Below are 14,138 nucleotides of genomic sequence, written 5' to 3'. Positions count from 1 at the left end.
GCTCCAGGCTCTGAGTTGGCAGTCAGCACAGAGCCCAACGCGGGGCTCGAACCCATAAACCACAAGATCATGACCTAAGCGAAAGTCGGACGCTTAACCAACTAAGCCACCCAGGCGCCCCAACTCCACACTTTTTAAAGAAAGAGGGAGTATACTTTAGGAATCAGTATCAGGGAGGATACCCTTTAATTGAAGGAAATATATTTGACAGTAAGTCATGGATGGATTTTTAAGAGCGATGAAGGCTACTATAATGAACACCCATAAACTAGAAGAAATCATGAGGTACTTGACAGCTTTTTGAGGATTAAAAACTATCCTTTTAGCCCTGAGTCATAGAGTTTGATTCTTTCAGGCTTGGCCAGGCACTGACAGGGCTAACATGTTGACTCTCAACACGATTGACTGAACGGATTAAGGGAGATTTTAAAATATTCTTGCTATTTCTAGGAGTCATGCAAATGTAAAATTGTTTGAAATTTTGATTTTTTTACTTGAAGTTTTTCCATCTGGAATTAAAAGATCTAGTCTAAATGATTATAAGATTGTAACTCAGTTATTGCTCAATAATATGACAGAATTTAAAAAGCCAGTGCAAAATGGTGTGTGGGGTAGAGGTAAAGAAATGTGAAGTCAAACTTTCAGATTTTTGCATTAATGATTAGACTCAGATGTCTGAATGGGTCCTGAGGTGATCATTTGTTTGGCCTTGTTTAAGAGATGTGATTGTGAACTGAAGTTTGTATATCCTGTCTCCATTTATAACTTGTCCCATTTGGAGCTTAAGAGTTTCTAGCTCTGCCCAGTTCATAAAAGGGAGAATGCATCTATTCTATCTACTAAACTTATAAATGGATCATGAATGGAATGGAATGATGTGAATGGAATTATAAATAAACATCTTGTTATAGGTTTTTCTCCTTCATTTCTACCTTTTCTAAGTTGTTTGAATTGAAATGAACTTTATATTATGTGTTGCTACTGCCATTACCAACACTAGCTTTACATGTATTAATCTATTTTTAGGTGAAGGCGGTGGTCGTTCACAAAGGGCAACATACATACACATAAGTTTATTTATTTTGAGAGAGAGAAAGAGAGAGAGTACACATGTGCATGCAGGGGAGTGGTAGAGAGAGAGGGAGAGAGAGAATCCCAATCAGGATCCATGATACCAGCACAAAGCTGTATGCGGGGCTTGAGCCCATGAACCGTGAGATCATGACCTAAGCTGAAATCAAGGGTTGGATGCTTAGCCAATGGAGCCACCCAGGTGTCCCACAAAAGGCAATATTTTTTTACAGATTTACAAGAAGAAATTTATTATATATCATATATATATATACATAAGCGTATAATATAAACATATAGTATTTATAGAAACATCTCTAGATACTATACAAATATAACTTATGTATATTATGCATCTATATAAATTATATAAATATATACAAGAAACAAACTCTTCATAAAACAAATTTTGTTCTTCCTACTAGTAATGCTTTCTGATCACTTTTAGGGACCACTGTAGTATGGAGGGTCCCCAAATCAGGTGTCAACACCATCCTGCTGGTCTAATCTCATACAATTCCACAGAAGAAATGCTGCACAAGCTGGCAAGACTAATTCTACTCCAGTGCATGGGGCCATGATTACTGCCCTCTGATCTATTATTTCATGATTTAAAAAATGTCTTATGACCCTGTAGATCGACCATTCCCAATGTTTTAAATTTAATTTAATTTAATTTTTGCCTTTCTAGCTCTCTATTTGTGTCCTGAGAGAGAGAATTTGATCAGCTCAGTTTGAATGAAGTGTCTGTACCTGCATTAATCAGCTGCAGACAAAAAGAATAGGATGTAATTAAAGTATGATTATTTTCTATTCCAAAGTTTCTGCATCAAAGGGGCTAATTCCACAGGTGGGAATTCTGTGAGGCAAGTAGCTACCCTAGGTAGCATGTATTTAAGATACGAATATCCCTGGGGTTTTGGACCCCATTTCTAAGCTTCTTAACAGCTCTAGTCCAGTAGACATTGACAAGTAGGAATTGTTCCCTGATTTTACTGGAGGAGAATCCAAGAAATAAAAGATGAGTGATTTACTCAGAGTTCCTGGAGACTCCCCATGGAAGAGACAAGGCTAGATCCACATCTTCTTACTCCTAGTCTATGACACTGTGTTTCTTTCTTTCTTTTTTTTTTTTTTTTACAAATAGTTTATTGTCAAGTTGGTTTCCAATAACACCCAGTGCTCATCCCCACAAGTGCCCCTGTCCGTGCCCATTCCCCCTCCTCCCCCCACATCCATCAGTCCTCAGTTTTTGTCAGCATTCAAGAGTCTCTCATGGTTTGCCTCTCCCCCTTTTCCCCACTATTTCCCCCCTTCTTCTCCCCCATGTATGACACTGTGTTTCTTTCAACACAGAGGACTTAGAAACCTTACTGGCATTAAAACTGCTTTGTTCATATAATTCCTTGAAAAAAGCCACAAAAAAAACCCCAACACCCTAAATAATTTTTGTTAGGATGATGCTCTTCAAAAAGCTTTGTTCCCTGCTACATATCTTATGCAATATTATAATGGCTCATTTGACCATTTGCTCTGGTATTCATATAAGTTTAGCAGTGTATAATTTCCTGTGACACTCCCTTTTCCTTTTTATTAGATAGGGAAAACATTTCCTTTCTTTCATCTTTAGACATGTGTTTTGTGTGTCCTTTATAATATCTCAGAAAGATTGAATAATGGTTCTGTAGTGACAGCAGTAAACCAATTTGTGATTCTTTAAAAAGATGCAGTGTAAGTAAAAATTATTACTCTGTGTTAACAAAGTATCATATGATACCTAACATATTTTACTCTGATCTTCATGTCCATAACTCTGGCTTTTCCAGAATTATGTCTATGAAAGTATATTTTAAAATGTGCAACAGACATTGGTCAAACTGAAAGCAAAGATTTTTATGCTTTTCCTTTTTTAAAAAAAAATTAGGGCCAGTGGTGTTATGCCAATGGGCATTCTGGGGAGCATTCAGGACAACTGGTTCAGGACATTGGCAGCCCCATACTGAGACTTCTATAACCCTTTCTGGGTCTCTGTCAGGATCCTAGTATAAAGATTTTTTAGTAAATATATGACACCAAAACAAGAGCCCACACTTGGTCTAAATCATTATGATGACCATCTTAGACTTGCTGACCACCCCATTAAATCTCTACAATGAACAATAATGTTTTAAAAGTATGTGTGTGTGTATGTGTGTGTGTGTGTTTTTCAAAACAGATGTTTTAATTCATAATGTAGATGACCACTTTAAAAAAAAAAGGAAAAAGAAAATGTCCCCATAGAGGAAGAAATATAAGTAAGGAACTCAGTAAGTGGTCAGGAAGGAACTCAGCTGGAGGTAATGTCTGATTTGTCAGAAGTTAGTATCTGATTGTCATCATCATAGGAAAATTTCTGGTTTCTCTTCAAAAGACTTTTAACTCTTCTCTGATGTTTATTCCCACTACCTGGCTCTACATAGAGAAGGTTTCAAAGGATTCAATATTTTCTAAAATATACTGGATTTAATTCTTTCCTTCCCCTTGGTGACTAAAAAGATTGCAACCTATACATCCATTGCCCGTCCCCTGCACCCCCCAATCTCTGCTCCTGGTTTTCCAAGAATGAACTTTAGTTGCTTCCTAAAATTATCATTCACTACTACCAGGAATTGAGAAATCAAGAGTACTAAGTGAGAATTTTTACTCTAAGGCAAGGGCCAAGTACATCCAAAGAACATTTAAAGGCAGAGGGAGAGCAATCTGTATCTATCCCTTGTGAAGCCTTCTGCTGCTCAGGGGACCTTGTTCTCCCCTTGAAGGACTTGCTTGTTCCAGCCACCAGGGGACGGTAGGAACCTGTTCTGTTGACCTGCTAGTTCTCTTTGCAGAAGCTTTCTTCATCACATTTAAAATGAACCTATAGATAAGATAAGCCTGCCCAGGGATGAGTTTTGAGTGCCTGGCCGATGTTGGTAGTAGCAGGAGCACAGAGGTCTGGTGGTGTCCAGACAAATTATTTATCCCACTTCACTGTAAGCATTCCACTAGATTCAGGGTAAAGTGATTACTTTCTGAGAATAGTTTCCTGCAGAGACAGCCATGAGGGTCTGGTTTTTCAATGACACATATTAGATGATTCCCCAGGGTGGGGCAGGAATCGCTCCCCGAGGAAGCCATTACTTCCAGGTTGAGCTGTCCACAAACCGTTCCCTGTCTTTGGTCTAATTAAACTATACACATTTGGGTGGGGGTGGGGGGAATAGAGATGCTGACATGTCAGCATTTATGCTGCTGACACAAATGTTCTGTGTATAGTTGATGTGAATGGTGCTGACATAATCCTTCTCCTTGAGAACAGCTGCTAGAGGTGCTTTTTCACTATCCTTCCAGCAGATTAACTACAAGCATTGTCTGGGCTAAGAGTTGAAGTATCTACTACTGATTTTCTCTCCTCTAATAGGACAAATCAACCTATTGATTTTTCAATTACTTATTTCTTTTATGCCAATAACTACCTAAATTAGAGCGTGGCTTCTTTTCAAGTTCAGTATTAGAAGAACACAGTACTGATTATCTTTGTACTAGGGTCTTAGTTTGCAGGGCTTTAAAGATAACATTTAGTCTAGGCTAGAAAATAGAGGCATGATTAGTGTTGTTGTATAAAATAAGTTATGTTGTAATACAGATTTCATGTTAATATGACTTTTGAACTATTGAGTTAACTCAGAGTTGCCACTGGTGAGAATTTTGTAAAGCAATGTGAGGAAAGGTATAGATCTTCTTCAGGGAGAATTGTGTACACCCTCAATATCATACACACAAATTTAAAGGGCTTAAGAACTCCTAAAGTCACCTCTAAACTGGAGGTCAAAAGTCTCCTTCATTAACATATCGGAGATGGCATTTGCCATCTATATTCAGGTGTACATTATCCCCAATAAGGCTTTTATTTTTATTTTTTTAATGTTTATTTATGTGTTTTTGAGAGATAGAGAGTGAGCAGGGGAGGGGCAGAGAGAGGGGTAGACAGAATCCCAAGCAGGCTACATGCTGTCAGTACAGGGCCTGATGCTTGAAATCAAAAACTGTGAGATCATGACCTGAGTTGAAATCAAGTCTGATGCTTAACTGAAGCCACCCAGGCACCCCCCACACTCCCCCTCCCACCAATAAGGCTTTTAAAAGATCACATCTTGGGGCGCCTGGGTGGCTCGGTCGGTTGAGCGTCCGGCTTTCGCTCGGGTCGTGATCTCGCGGTTCGTGGGTTCGAGCCCCGCGTCGGGCTCTGTGCTGACTGCCAGCTCAGAGCCTGGAGCCTGTTTCAGAGTCTGTGTCTCCCTCTCTCTCTGACCCTCCTCTGCTCACGCTGTCTCTCTCTCTCTCTCTCTCCTAGAAATAAATAAAAAATATTAAAAAAAAAAAGATCACATCTTCTCCCATAATATCTTTCTGTAATATTGATACTCAAGAATCTTGTGAATTAGCAGGATCTATTGGCTCTTGGAGGTGTATTAGTTCAAGTCCTCCAAAAAGCTAGCGTCAAGGCAGGATTAGATGTGCAAAAGATTCACTGGGAGGAAATGCCAGCAAGGGATAAAAGAGGAGGGAACGGGAGCTGGTAGGTGACCCTCCCAGCCTGGAACCTGATCTGACACCTGTGAAAAGCAGAAGGCTTGGATAGGAAGAGTCTCAGACTGCAGTGCTGTTCTGAAAAGTTTCCTGGCCAACTGGAAGTCTCTGAGCAAAGGCTGCACATTACAAGAGTTCCTCATGGGGCAGGACGGCCTGCAGCTAGTGACTCTGCCAGCCGCAGCTCTGCCTGAGAGAAGCTGGGGGGTGGGGGGAGCACCGTCCAGGCACGAGTGCTTGTGGCAGGTTTGGGGATGCAGCAGCTGGAGGCTGCCCAGCAAACATGTTCCCTGTGCTTGGACTCTGGAAGGGGTATCTGAGCAGTGGCCTTCATGACCACTGCATGGGGATAAGAGGGCCTCTGTAGGTACAGAAAACATAAGTTCTTTTTTCTCCCGCTTCTTAACATTTTGATAGCTGCTACTCTTTGGGCAGTGTGACTCTGCCAAGCAAAGTGTACAGGTGATAGGTGTACATAAACTTGGGACTTAGTCTCTTGCTTCCGTACAATACTGTAGCCACTCTAAATGTTCAGTAAGGGGCTGGGGTGGCGTGAACATTATCCACAGAGGTTAAATACATCAATTTTTTACCACAGCCCTTTTTTGTCCTGGGGCACTCAAAACAACAACATTCCTGTTTAATAGGAAGGGACTATATAATTTAAAATTGCTGTGTTAGGTGTGCTGTTTCCAAGGGGCACATGCACCCAATGTTTACAGCAGCACTATCGATAATAGCCAAAGTATGGAAAGAGTTCATATGTTCACTGACAGATGAATGGATAAAGAGGATGTGGTATATATATACAATGGAGTATTACTCGGCAACAAAAAAGTATGATGGCCATTTGCAGCTACATGGATGGAAGTAGAGGGTATTATGCTAAGTGAAATTTGCCTGGCCAGTCCAGCCACGGGAGTGAAGTCATGTGATATTTGTCTTTTTCTGACTTCACTCATATGAGACTGGGTGGGAGAAGAGGGTAAGGAGTCAGGAACAGGGTAAGGAGTGCTGAAGAGAGCTCCTCTGTGGTCGGAAAGTGAAATACTCCCAGGACTTGGGAGTTTTTAATAAATAAAAAAAAATTACTATACCATGCCAGGCTCTGTACTTGGTGCTTGGGACATATAAGTGAACGAAATAAAAATCCCTGCACTTTTGTAGCATATATTCTAGCAGGGAGACACTGATATGTACATGAACAAAATACATAAATCAGTTATATCTAAATACATACGTGCCAGTAAAGTAAGTAAAAGCACGGCTTTTCTTAAAGCTGCTTTTCATCAGCAGTTGCCTCATCTGCTATTCCCAGGAGGAGAAATCTCTTCCTTCTGTTTTCTTTCTCCCTTTTAGGTTCTTTCATCTTGGCTTCCTGTTTCTCCTCCAGGGAAGGAAATACTTCCTTTGCAGAAATTCATCAAGTATAACTTCCAGAAAGTCACTGACAGAGTAAAATGATCCTGACTGTATTATTTAGTTAATATTTTTTGAACTCTGACAAGTTGGCGTTTTCAGTAGATCTTTATACAATTCCCAAAACCAGTTCAGAAAATAGATTTAAAACACAACTGGCTAAAACCAAATTAAAACACAGAGGTCTTCAGTTCTAAAATTGATGGCATTTACCTACCGAAGACAGGCATGGCACTGGATAAACACGGCCACAAGTCTCACTGATTATAATCTGAAATCCACAGATCTCCTCAGTAATAAATAAGGAAAGAGACAACAAAAAGTACTCAGCTGTGAGGAAGGCAGATGTTTTGATTCTCCCTTTGCTACATTAAATAATACAGCCTGCAATCTAGAAAGACAAGAGGAGAAAGCCTAGTGAGAAATAATGACTACAAGTGTATAGGACTCACAGTTAAACCCTGACTCTATTTCAGGGCCCAGCCCTAGATCAGTTGAGAATACACAATTCCAGCTGGATTTAATGGAAGTCTTTCTTTTTCTTTTTCTCTTTCTTTCTTTCTTTTTTCCTTGGGGAAGGGACTATTTAAGGTCCTCTAAGGTCCTCTGGGTTCATCTTTAGGGAAAAACCAAAACTGGGTTGATTTATTTAAAATTAAATGATACACTTTAAAAGACAGTATCAATGAATCCTCGCACTGCTTCTAAACCCCAACTCCAGCCTATATATAGAGTCTATTTTTAACTTCTTAAATTAAAAAAGCAAAAATTACCTTAGTAGCTATGGGCAGTTGACACTTTAATGAAACTTGATTAAAGCCAACATTCAATTAAAAGACAATGTAGGCCACAATCTGAAATAATTTACAGATTGTAAGGAAACATCCTTCATCCCTGTTATGACCAACATTTTCAAGAACAGGTCACACTCTTGTCTTTACTCCCTCTCCTCACTGGCTCGAGCTCCATTCTGCTGTTTGGTGAGGCTGCTCTCCTTTACAGTGATGGTGGCTCCATCCATCCATCTCACCTTCAACACTCTCTGTACCTTTGGCCTTCCCTTCTTTTAAAATTGCTCTTTGCTTGGCTCCTGTGATCCTCTGTTTTCTTGGGTCACTTCATTTGGCCTCTCACAGATTCCTTTACTGCCTCCATTCTTTTCGTCTTTTCTTAAATAGAGGCAGAACCCCCAAATCCAGTCATTGGTCCTTTCCTCTTCAATATCATCCACGCCATAGCTTCCACAGCTGTGCTTTGAGCCCCCAACTGTTCTTAAAGCATCAGCTCTGAATTGGAATATACAAATACCTGCTGAGCATCTTAAAATGGATGTCCTTCTGCATATCAAGTTAAAAGTCTGAAACAGTAATTCATTTTCTGTCTCCTTCCTACTCTATGTTTTCAATATAATATCTTTTTGTTCTTTCCATCTCTTGGGCCAGAAAACTTGGTCCGAATCATCTTCAAATCCTCTCTCTTTCTTTATATTTAATCACTCGGCTACTTGAAACTATTTTATTTTCATAATTATGAATTTCCATTCCCAATGCCACTTTTCATAATTAGGCTTATAAGAGGCTGTCTGGATTATTAGAATAGCCTTTTAACTGGAATTCCTTTTTCTCTCTCCCTTTCTTTAAGAAATAATGATCTATTCCTTAGCATGTGCTAACATTGTGCTGGAAGCTTGGGAAACAAAAGCAGTTAGATCGGGCTCCTTCTTTGAAGAGCTCACAATGCAGTGGAAAAGAAAGAGTGAAAGATATTCACTCCCATAAATCACTGCACACATGGATGGGGTGATTTTTTGTTTTTCAGGTGGGCAGAGGACCTTAACAAGGGCTTAATAGAGAAGGTGGCTTCGGGGCTGAGATTTGCTGAAGGATAGGATTTCATCAGATGGAGAGTCATGAATAAGAGCATTCTGGGCCAAGGTAACACAATATGCACAAACTCACAGAGACAACAAGGTGTGCGGTTTGTCAGTCAGTCTGATGTCATTGAATGCAGACTAAGGTGGACAGCGGGAGCAGGAGGCTGTATGGTGAGTTGGGCTGGACTGTGAAGTGCCTTGAATGAAGTGTATGTTTTGTTCTATAGAGATTTTGGAACCATTGCTTTCATTTCCCACATCTTCTAGATACCAGATTCTGAGTAGAATCAATAAACTGATGTTTGAATCTCATCTATTTTCTCCAATGCCACTGACTCTGTCTTGTTTCTGCCCCTATTCTTGGGGGCTCTTGGCCAAATTCCTCTTTATAAGATGGAGAACGTTTCTGTATCCAATACTCAACATTTAATTAATTATATTTTTCTTTTCTTTTAGAAAAAAAATGGGATTTGGCAATATGTGGAAATGTTAGGATCTGTGTGCAAATTTCTTAGAAGACAATCTTACATACACACATACACATATACTTTTTTTTTTTTCATTAAAGTATGGTTCTCTGAAAAATGTCCCCATCCGGAAATTTTGCTTGCTTGTTGTTTTTGGCTACTACAAGATGGAGAGATATTTTCTCATTGGAGTGGCCCATGATTTCTTCCACTCCCTTCTGCCCTAAGAGATATAATGAAAAGGGACAAAACACCTGCCACTGACCCTGATGTGAATGGGTAGCAAAGCCCTCCAGGTCTGTCTTTTCGGGAGGAGTAGGCCATACCTTCTCGGTGGATCCTAGGCTGCTTGGACATTTGCAGTACTCCACTTAGGGTACTCCACAAGGCTGCTAGCATCTACTGTTGTCCTGAGCAGAAAATAAATGGAACTTCAGAACAATCCTTTGTCCAGTTTCAAAATGCCCCGTGGTGTTTGAAAACTTCTGTCCCATTATTTATTCTACAGAATCAAATAGGCCTATCTTAGAAAAGGGAACATCCCTAATTTTGGAAAGATTTTTAAACAGGCTCTCACTATGCCTCACCCAGTCTGTTGTGCTATAAACTAATAATTTCCTTGCTTCCTGTCTTTCTTCTTCTGTTTACTTTACATTCTATTCTCTGATTTTTGTTAAAATGCATATCTTCCACTTCGATGTTTAAATATTCTAGTATACTTCTTGTAACTTATGGGATAAAATCCCAAATTGCTTGGTATGATACCTCCCTCTGCAACCTCATCACCCATAATGACTCAACAACATCATATGAAATTTCTAGGAATAAGCCCCCAACATATGTAAGAACTGTATAATTTGTGCCTCTATCAGAGATTCTTGATGCAGTTAAGAATTTGTTATGCTAAACAACCCACTAGGGAGTGTTATAGATTAGGGAGTCTATAGATTGAGTTCTGAAGGCCCCTGAACCTCTTCAAATGAACCTTACTCATTTTGAGTTAGAAATATATTAGAGCATTTTTCAGGGGGATAAGCTCCACATCTTCTGTAAGATTTTCAAGTGAACCTCTACAGTCTCATGGTTAAGAACCATGGTAAATGTATCGAGAGCCTGGGCACTAGAGAATCAACTTTGATAGAATAATATACAAAGTAAGAATGAATGTCAGTGTTTTAGTCAGTTCATCAAGTATAGAACCTCATAAGATATAAAAACTGAGGCCTAGGGAATTATAATAACTTGTCTGGTATCATTTATACACTAAATAACACAATTTTGATTTAATTGTGTGCTATCTTCTCTATTATTTGCTATTTCATATATTAATGTTATTTTTTCAACCACAATAAAGTGGAAGCTACTTGAAAGCAACAGCCTTTCCTTGAGGTGCTGCTGCTGCTGCTAAATATAATTTTGGAGGAAACTGATTCAATAACATGACTAAGGGCACAGCTAATTATTAGTAAGCATCAAACCAAGGTATAAGAAATACACAGTATTACATATTGCTATTCTTATATAGAGAACTCAATCTTCTTCTTAAAAATCCTGGATTATGAGAATTTACTCATTTAAATTAAGGACATTCAATATATCAGGCAATTTCCAAATAAATGTGAGTTTTTTTAACTGAAGTGTTCTTGAAATGATGGATCCATGGATTTGCAGATCTGAGAACATTTGTTTTTCATGTTACCCAATTGATTTATGGAATGATTAATGAAAGAAACTGTCATTTACCTGAGATATCTTTCATTAAGCTATGGGAAGTAGAGGAACTTTCTTCACATTTTTGTTTAACCTTTACCAGATATTTCAAATCCTCTCAATGTTTTACTGATTTATAAAGAGGGTTTAGGATGGTTTTATTTTGTTAGAGAGCTGAAGTGCCCTCTCCTGTTTCTTTTCTGTCACTACAGTCAAATATCAGTTCAGATACTTCATTTAATAGAAAAATTGTCCTTATAGAAGTAAAAGCAATAAATTCATTCTGATAAAACTAAATTAAAACTATGGATTCTAATTATAAAAAAGGAAAGTATCATTTGCTAAGCATTTTTGAAGCATTTACACATTTTGTAATTTTATCAGCAAATAAAATCCCAAATAGTTGCCTTAATCATGTTTTTGCCACTTATGTTTTATCTTAAAAATGCAAATTCTAGTTAAAACTAAAGAACACTTTCAACATTTATATAGCCTAAATTTTTTACTATGTTGACTAATGTCTTTTTTAAAAAGATGAATCAAATAAGATATGTTTCCAATTTACATGTTCAGAAGCACAAAATCATTAAGGAGGGCCAATCATGATTTTATTTATGTAATTAACTAAATTTACGACTGAGAAAGGAAACTCCATCTTGTTAAGATGTCGTATGATTAATATTCTGAATAACTTAAAAATAGAACTTCTAAAGCTTGTTGCAAACTTAAATTCTGGTGAATAATTATGCATGCTAGTTCCCTTCACTACAAGATCTCAAGTTAGGTCAGATTCACTGCTATTATTAATAGAATCATTAAAAAAATAAAGAAATGTTATCTTCAAGTCTTAATGTTTCAGTTATCTCTACATGCTTAGAGGCTTAGGATCTGTGGAGAATGTTCTTTTAAGAGTTCATAAATCTAATTACTGTAGAAACATTTCTTTCTCACTCTCTTTTTTATAGGAGTGACTATTCCATCACATCCATGGTTTTTAAAATTTTCTAGCTGTTGGTAGCTATTCAGTTGTTGCACAAAGACACAAATCCTGGCTGCTGGCCTTTTGGCATCTGCTAATATTTTCATAGACCTCAACTGAACTTTCAGTCTGTTCATTGAATTTCAGAGGCTGACAATAGAAACCACTTCTATTTGTCTTTTAACCCTTCACTTTTAATCCTTTCCATAATCCACTTGAAAGTACTGTACTAGCTGGTTTAGGGATAGAAAGGGCAAAGAAGAAAATCTACGTTCTCTCTGTAATGTTTGAGTTTCCCTTCCCTTTTCATCGAGAGAAAAGCAAATTAAGCAAACAATCAAACTGGGGACAATATGGTGCATATAACTAAGATTAATATTGGATGAGCCTCAAACTTATAACACAGACATTTGAGCCTCTTCTGTGTGCCAAAATTAGTCCGCAGAAGCAGCAGTAAAAAGCACATACAAAAAAGGGGAAATGGCTTAGCAGTGTGGAGCAGGAGCAAGCAGGGCCTGCCAGAGTAGTGACCTCACACTTAAACTACAGAACTAGAAATTTGCCTAACACAGAGGTTCTTCTTGGGTTAGTCAGTTAGGCACTCCCACCTTTTCTGAAGCCCTGGGAAGAATAGCTTTCTCTTTCCCTTCCTCACCCTCACTGACACTTACTCCAAGGGAAGAGGCATGGCCTGTTGTCTGTTTGGAGTGTTCTTCCCTGCTTTTGAAAGGTCAGCAGGTCTGCATCAGAGCTCAGACCATCTCAAGGTAGGCGGAAGGCCAGTCTTTGCAGCAGCAGTTCTAGGTGAGAGGGCATTCTTTGCTTAGTGGCTGTCCCTCAGGTAGGTTACCCCACGGACGAGGGCATCCTATCATGGACATGTTGACATAAGCTGTAGTCTCCAAGTGCATGTTACTGGTGATGGAAATGTTAGGTGGACACCTGGAAAATGATAAAGGGCCAATTTATTATAATGCATTTGGTCTCTGCTGTATTTTTCCCTGTACTCTGAGAACAGTTGTATTGTCAGTCAGTGAGCCTTTAAAAGGCACAGTCTTGGCCACTGAGCTTTATAGCACGTCCACACTACAAATACTGTCAGCCAATTGTTGTCTGTTTTTATTTTTAACACGCTATACTGAATACATGGCTTCTGCAATGTGTGTTGTTTAATTAGTTGTGGCCAATCTTTCTGACATTTGTGTTTTGGCAAACTTTTTAGACCTATAATGTCAGACGACTGTATAGAAGTATAAAGGTGGAACCAGTTGCAAATAAGAGAAGCTTACCATGATACAAATTAAAAATGAGTTTTATGTGGCCTTTAAAGGAATGTTTGCAGGAACACAGGATAAAAATAAATGACAATTTGGAATTCTTGGAAGTTCTATAAAGACCCGAGGAACATTATAAGCTTTATGGCAGCCCAGAAAGATTGACCAAGAGTCATGTCAACAGTAGATATAAAAACATGTGTACAGCTTCATGAGATTTGAAGAGGAAAATGAGTGTTGGATGCCAGAGGCAGCCTATCTTCTTAGGAATTAAGCTACCCTGTTCCAGCCCTAGAATCAGCCATTTCTCCTAGAAGACTTGGTTCCTTTTAGTCGGGCCAAGGTCTGGGTGCTAGGTTTGCTTGTTGCTATGCTGGCCCTTGCTCATTGGCCCTTTTCAGTAAAGAGAACTAAGATGCATATGCATATGTATGTCTCTGTATACTAGTGTACAGACACACACATATATACACATGTGCATGCACATATATGTGCACATAAACTTTCATATAAATATTTTCTAAAATCATGAGTTTATAACAATACCTGCAGTTCTAATACACTCCCAAAGGGTTCTTTCTTGCCTTCCAGCATTCCATATTTGTGTATCCTTCTTCCATAGCGAGAATTCTATTTTCCAACAACAACAGCCCACTTGCTCATTGTTCATCCCTTTATTTAGTACATCTAAAATAGTCTCAGAATTGCTTTTCCCATGACATTACAATAAACAACAC

The 14,138-nt window shown here is 38.6% G+C and overlaps 1 long non-coding RNA gene across 1 annotated transcript; it reads right to left on the bottom strand.

The window, feature by feature from the left end:
* Positions 1 to 8,280: 8,280 nt before the first annotated feature.
* LOC144234093 (uncharacterized) lies at positions 8,281 to 12,854 on the bottom strand. Its single transcript, XR_013335861.1, has 3 exons — positions 12,799 to 12,854; positions 9,765 to 9,848; positions 8,281 to 8,384 (listed from the first exon to the last, which is right to left on the bottom strand). It is a non-coding gene; the product is annotated as an uncharacterized LOC144234093 (long non-coding RNA).
* Between the last annotated feature and the right edge of the window lie 1,284 nt (positions 12,855 to 14,138).

The sequence above is a fragment of the Crocuta crocuta genome, unplaced genomic scaffold (genome assembly GCF_008692635.1).
Source record: "Crocuta crocuta isolate KB4526 unplaced genomic scaffold, BGI_CrCroc_1.0 scaffold518, whole genome shotgun sequence".
Taxonomy (NCBI): domain Eukaryota; kingdom Metazoa; phylum Chordata; class Mammalia; order Carnivora; family Hyaenidae; genus Crocuta; species Crocuta crocuta.
This window is presented reverse-complemented; position numbering and strand designations above follow the sequence as displayed.